Source organism: Salarias fasciatus, chromosome 3 (genome assembly GCF_902148845.1).
Source record: "Salarias fasciatus chromosome 3, fSalaFa1.1, whole genome shotgun sequence".
Lineage (NCBI taxonomy): Eukaryota > Metazoa > Chordata > Actinopteri > Blenniiformes > Blenniidae > Salarias > Salarias fasciatus.
This window is the reverse complement of record NC_043747.1, coordinates 28496638-28503445: the sequence shown is the minus strand read 5'-3', so window position 1 is coordinate 28503445 and position 6808 is coordinate 28496638.

The window sequence follows — 6808 nt, the reverse complement described above, 5'->3', positions numbered from 1 at the left end:
ACCTGTTTCCAGCCAGCACATGTTCCTGAAGACCCATCAATGCTGCTGTCTGGACCTTTCATTTAGCGCAAACTTCAAACAACACACGTGCCTGTCAAATGAAGCAAACTTAGATTCCTGATACATGTTTTCTTTTTCTTTTTTTTTTTTTCCTCTTGCAAAAGCACTTTGGATCATATCCTGTGAATATGCTGTTGCTAAACAGAGGCTTTTTTCATGGTGTTTCAAATGGAGATAGTGTGCCGTCACTGAAAACTGTTATTTCACATTTCTTCATGTTTGGTGGTCAGAACACACAAAGCTGAAAGATTCAAACAAATAAATGTATCTATATGCAAAGATGTCACTTTGCTTTGAAATGAGGGGAGGTTAGGGTTAGAGGTTGGGTTTAGGTTTTGAGGTCAGGTTTTGGGTTTAGGGTTAGTGTTGGGGTCCTGGAAAGGCAGACAGAAATTTGCTGTTTATTGGCTGCAGTAGTGACCTTGCTTGAGGTAATCAATGACACGCTGAATAAAATGAAAGACAATTTAGAGAAATCTCAATGAAAAATGTTTGACTAAATGTTGTCTCTTTGGTCTTGAAGGGTGAAAAATACACTGGTGATACTCTGTACTGTTAAAGGAAGCTTTTGCTTGCTGATGGGTCCTGCTGGAATGCAGTGCCTGCACGAACCTGGTACAGGTCATTATGACCCCTGCCCAGGCTGCTTATTAAGGATTTGTTTTGCTTAATGCTGCTCTTCAGAAGATTCTTAGTAACTGATGTAATAGTGACCACACCTCAGAGAAGGTAGAAGACAGTGATGGATGAGAACCGCTTCGGCTTTTTCACTTACAGACTCTGAACTGTGTGAATCTGCTCCCTGATTGCGCATCTTGTAATAAAAGACATCATTTCTGCTGGACTTCGGCTCCGACTGATTTCATCCTCTCCCAGACAGAGAAAAACCCTTCAGTCTCCCTTTAGCCAATAGCCTGCCCCTGTGTTACTTGCATTTGCTCATTGATCACATAGAGAATTTGCTCAACTTTAAAGTATATTCCATTTCAGAAGCAGTCAATCAGGTCCTGTCTCCCCGTACACCCCCCAACGGAGACTCTGCTGGCCACGGGTCTCAGTGCAAAGAGTCCTCTGGTGGCGCCGGCGCAGCAAAAGCCCTGTATGGACCAATGCAATATTGTGCACTTCACAGACCAAAATGATGTTGTACACTTTTTTGGGGGTGCAGGGTGGCATTCTCCCCGCTGTGTTAAGACAGAGCCTCCTGCCTTTGAGCAGTCTGAAGCACCGTTCCACAGTGACGTATGTCCTTATGTGAGCACTGTTAAAACAGCGCTCCTGCGCTGTGGTGGGGTTCACCAGTGGCGTAACCAGGTATTCTGTGAAGGTATAACCCTTATCACCCAGAAAAATAAATATATCACCATGTGAAATCATTTGCTGCTTCAATTTCAATGCAGTTCACATATAGGCTACTTACCGAGGACTGCAGCCTCCTGCAGCCGTGCCCCAATGCTACTGTTCTGAAATATGAGGGAGTCATTCGTGGGCTGCCAACACTCCTGGCATCATCCTGCTCATTGTTGGCTGGGAGAACCCAGCCCTGTCCCCGATCTTCACCTGAAAGGTCCCGGTGGCCAAAAACCCCAGTTTGGCGAGCACTTGCACCGGCACAGGTGAGGCGTTTGACCGCCTGGTTTCTCTTCTGAACGGAGCTTCTATATGGTGCCACAAATCGAGGAGTGCATGCCTCGGGAGCTGAAAGCCACTGATGAGGCAGTGATGGCTTCCCATGAGGAGATCCCTGCGGTGCCTGAAGACTCGCTCTGGTCTCACCTGCACCTAATTCTGTTCTATCAGGAGCAGATCAGCCATAGTCAAGATCTGGAAACTGACGAAGCGCTCGTTCAAATAGGGGAGTGGACGAACATCTGACCAACCACAGCGCTCATCAGAAACTGACGCGTCACATCCATTCAAAACACCAACAACAGACAAATGATTTATTTTTCTATTTCACTCTTTAAAGAACAAGCAGCACAGATTCAGGACAGGTTAAGACGTGTTTGATGTTGCTTTGTAAATATTTTCACGCTCCGCCATGTTTTGCTGCCGCACCGCTAATCCACACCGACTCAAACTGTCTCCACGATGTCAGGCCTCTGGAGAGACGTCATCTTTCCGTATGATCACCATCATATTGATGAATCCCGACCCTGTCGTTCACACTGTCGTGAGCCGCCGTACGATCATTTGATAAAAGAGGGCCATTGAGTCCAAGTAAACCATGTTGTCCGCCTCCGTTGCTGAAGCAGCTGCTTGGAGCTGCTTCAGCAGTACATACACAGAATTCCAACCAGAGGTTCTGCTCCAGGCCTCACTCACATATGTGAAACTGTCTGACAGCAGCAATGTCTTACTTGCCAACGTAAGTGTTGGTGAGATAGCTCAATCTCGGTGGACTGGAAAAACTGTATGGTGCTGGAACGTATTTGCAGTTGCCACTACCCTGGAGTGTCGGCCAGAACACTGCTTTAGGGCCAGGATGAATATTCAGGTGGAACTTGGGACACCGATCAGGACTGAAGTCAATGATGAGGCAGACTGAAGTTTAATTCTTTGTATTAAAGGTTTGTTTGGTTCAGGTTCGGGTTTGGTTTTCTGCAAATTGCAAACAAGGTGCACTCAGTACTACGGTGGCCGACAGGTGAAAATGCGCTGCAAATACAGAAAACACATGCTAGAGAAAAACGCTGCAAGAAAAAAATGCAAGAGAAAAAAATGCTGCAAACACAGAAAACACCTGCAAGAGAAAAATGCTGCAAATTCAATCCACAACGGAAGTGCGCCAGGTCGCTCCAAGAGCAAGAAGAAGAAAAAAGTACGTAAGCCCTACAAGGACATGGTTAAATAATTTTTTTATTTCCTCCGCTTTGCCGTGATAACGAGTTAATTCCAGTGGTTTATCGAGAACATGCATGACACCCATGTGGGCTCAGGAGCACAGCTATGATTCATAAAATCATAGATAGGAACCAACATAATTTGACTGGAAGACATTACAAAACACTGGATTGAATTTGAAACCGTTTAATACAAAAATAGAATCTTTGTTGACAGTGATATTCTACAATAAAATTATTAAGGAACTGACAAAATTTTGTCATGAAAATAAAACGGCATGAAACGGAGCAAGAGCAGAAAGTGTAAAGATGGCCTCCACACGGCTCCAGAATGAGGAAGAGACTTTGACAGGGTTTCCTCATCCTTCATCCCACCAGCATCTCTGTCCACCTGCCATAGTAAAAACAAAAACTGAAGTTACAAAAGAAAAAAAACATATAATCAGGAAGCAGTCTTGGCTGCATTACTTTTCAGCAATAGAATAACGCCTGTTAAAGCTGCAACAAAGCAGAACCTTCCTGCAGTCAGCATCCAGTGCAATACGTTTTTTGTTTTGTTTTTTCCAATTCAGGAAGAACTAAAGTTTCTCAAGCAAGTTACAGCCACCTTGCTCTTGGAACTTAACATTACCTGTGACTGATGATTCTGTCCTCAAATCAGCAGGAAAGCAGCTGTCTGGGATTGAATTTTCAAAAATGCTGAGTCATCGTTTTCCAGGACGTCGTACAAAATGTTCGTTTTGACCGCGCGTTTCTCCAAATGAGCTGAAATTTGGTGAACACCATCTACACAAGTAGACAATTAAAAGTTATCCAAATCACAAATCTTCAGATCACGGTTTCTGCGTGGCAACGCCGCAAAGTTGATGTCAAATTTTGCCATTTTTTGAGTGTGATAAATGGCTGCCATTCGTACATAACAAATCCAATCTCAACCAAATTTTAAACACTTATTGACCCTTCTTATCTGGACACATTGACAGTGACATTTTGACAATCGGCATTACAGCGCCCCCTACAGAATCAAAATAAAATCTGTATGGGAAGTAAAATTCTTAGTTTGTCAGAAATGAATGAAATTTGGGGGATAATTCCTTCATGTGGTCCTGATCAAAAAAGCAAATTGTAACCATATTGTAATATCAACGGTGTTGCAGTGGCAATGGCTGAAGTTCCCCATGTTATTCTAATGGGCCCAAGTGAAAAACCTCCCATTTTGACCGTTTTCCATGATGTCGTACAAAATGTTCATTTTGATCGCGCGCTTCTCCAAATGAGCTGAAATTTCGTGGACACCATCTATACAAGTAGACAATTAAAAGTTATCCAAATCATAAATCTTCAGTTCACGGTTTCTGCGTGGCAATGCCGCAAAGTTGATGTAAAATTTTGCCCTTTTTCGTGCTTGATAAATGTCTGCCATTCCTACATAATGACTCCAATTAAAACCAAATCTTAAACACTTTTTGACGAGGCGGGTCAGGTAAGCAGCGGGCGAGGGCCTTTTGACGCCGCTTGCGGCTTTAATTTCTTCTTCTTTTTCTTGGAGCGACCTGGCACACTTCCATTGTGGATTGAACTTGCAGCATTTTTCTCTTGCATGTGTTTTCTGTGTTTGCAGTGCGTTTGCACCTGTCGGCCACGGTACAGTACCCATACATGCAGCTTAACAGTAACACAATCACCAGCTGAAGTATGTCTAAACAATGCACACATATCTCTAACACACACGTTAGGTGTGTGTAGAGATGGGTGTAATAGCAGCAGGAAAGAATTAGCTTCTATGCTATGAACACATTTGTCTCCAAGTTCTTCTTCTCCCTCACCTACTCTTGGTTGGAGTGCCCTCTTGTGGACAACAAAGTTACGACCTTTAATGACAGGACCACACAAACATTAACACATCAATAGAGCCTTTTGAACAGTAAGCTTGTTGTCATAATAAAAATGGATCGGATGCTGCCCAAAGAGGGACTTTGTGTCAGAAAAACTACATTAAACTCACCCATCACAAAGATACAGAGACTCTCACTTTCCTCTCTGTCAGAGCCTGTAAAACCAAGTCTGTGAGGATATTCATCCTCATTGTCAACACATTCATATGGGATAGAGACATTTAGAATTACGAAAAAATTGTCAATGGCCATTCCAATACACCAGTCTACTTATACAGAGACAATATTGAGGAGGTCACAGGTAAATAAGGTGAAGCACATGTTGAAATGAGGATCAGACGAAAACGTGATCCTCCATCAGACCTTTTGAAATATTTGAAATGACATCAGGTGGAATTTGGACAATTAAAAACTCACAGTGTTGGTTCTGTTGGACCCAAATGCCACTTTTGACACAGTAGACTGTCATATTTTAATAAATGGATGGAGACACCTGGTGGGTCTCTCTGGTACTGTTCTTAACTGGTTCAGTTGTCTCGCAGATCGATGTTTTCAGGTCAGTGTGGATACATGTTCCTCAGGAACCAAGACACACAAGGGACTGGGTCAGGTGAAGTGATCAGAGCCAGAGTTCTCCAAAGCCAGCAAGGTCCAGCACTGACGTCGGGAGTGGTACAGTAGCAGGCAGCGACTGTAACGCAGGCAGGGTGCAGCGAGTCAGGGAGCTCGGCTGAGCAGGTCTTCAGACTGAGACACAAACTTAATAGGGAACAGGTGGCTCAAAAACAAACGCTTGCATGTAACAACTAGTTGGTGCTACGCTCCAGCGCCAAGCGTGGAGTCAAAGGTCAGCTTTAATCAGAGACTCTCTGTAATGGCCCTCATCAGGGAGTGATCTCCATCTGAAATCACAGCTGAAGGCAATTCCCATGATCTGCCCGTCCTGACTTCCACCAACACCACCACCCAGCACCGCCCACCGACACAGACAGGCAGACAAAACAGACCCCAGCACCCCCATATGGCAGCAGAGACACAGGCTGTGACAACATGAGGTCGAACATGATCAGACAATCCCAGAGCTGCAAGCAAAAAGGCAGGTTTTATTTTGGAACAACAAAAGAAACCTTGTGAGCATCTTCTGAGACCAAAACTCCAACTATATAACTCTTTTTGTCCAAGCTAACTGAGCACTAGAGGACCAGCCCAAAGAAACAAAAGAAAGAGAGCCACCAGAGTCCAGTCCACATGGGACCAGCGGAACAGGGCCTGACAAAACCAACTGAATGCTTTACAGGGAAAATGACGCCCTGAAATCTACTGACCCCGACTACTGGACCTACAGTCAAGGAAAGATGAAGGTAAATAGAAAAAACATTTGCATCACATCACACAACATTTTGCTGCTGCTGGTCCTGAAGCAGCAGCTCCACCTGCTCCACCTGCTGCTACTGCTCCTCCTGCTACTGCTGCTGCTGGGCTGGAAATAGTAACAACCTGCCATTCCCTCCCCCTCTTGACAGGCACTCTGATGGCTGAGCAGCCACACCCGTTGGAATGTTGGCAGATGCAATGAATCGAGAGTCTACAGCTGATCAGCACCGAGGGAACAATGGCCAATAAAACCAGAACTTGAACTGTAAGTATGTTCAATGACATTCGAGGTGCCATGCCCGGGGGAGTGTGTGCCTCAGTTGCACTACCAGTTTAAATACATTTCCAGTTCCACATGAAGCAGGTGACTTTAGGTGTAGTTAGCTGACGCTCCAAGACTCAGCTGACACGATCATTGTTCATTTATTTTCCTTTTGTACACCAAATTGTACAAAGGTGCAGATTTCCTGCAACAACTCAGCCACTATTTCCTCAGCCGTGTCTTCACCGTGCGTGCCAGTGCACATCTGGCCTCACTGCCGAGCCTGTATGAATGCATTACTCCGAGGGTGCATGGTGTTCCTCTTTATGTGTGAGACATTGATGTGATTTTTATTTCTTTTTTGTCTCATTCTG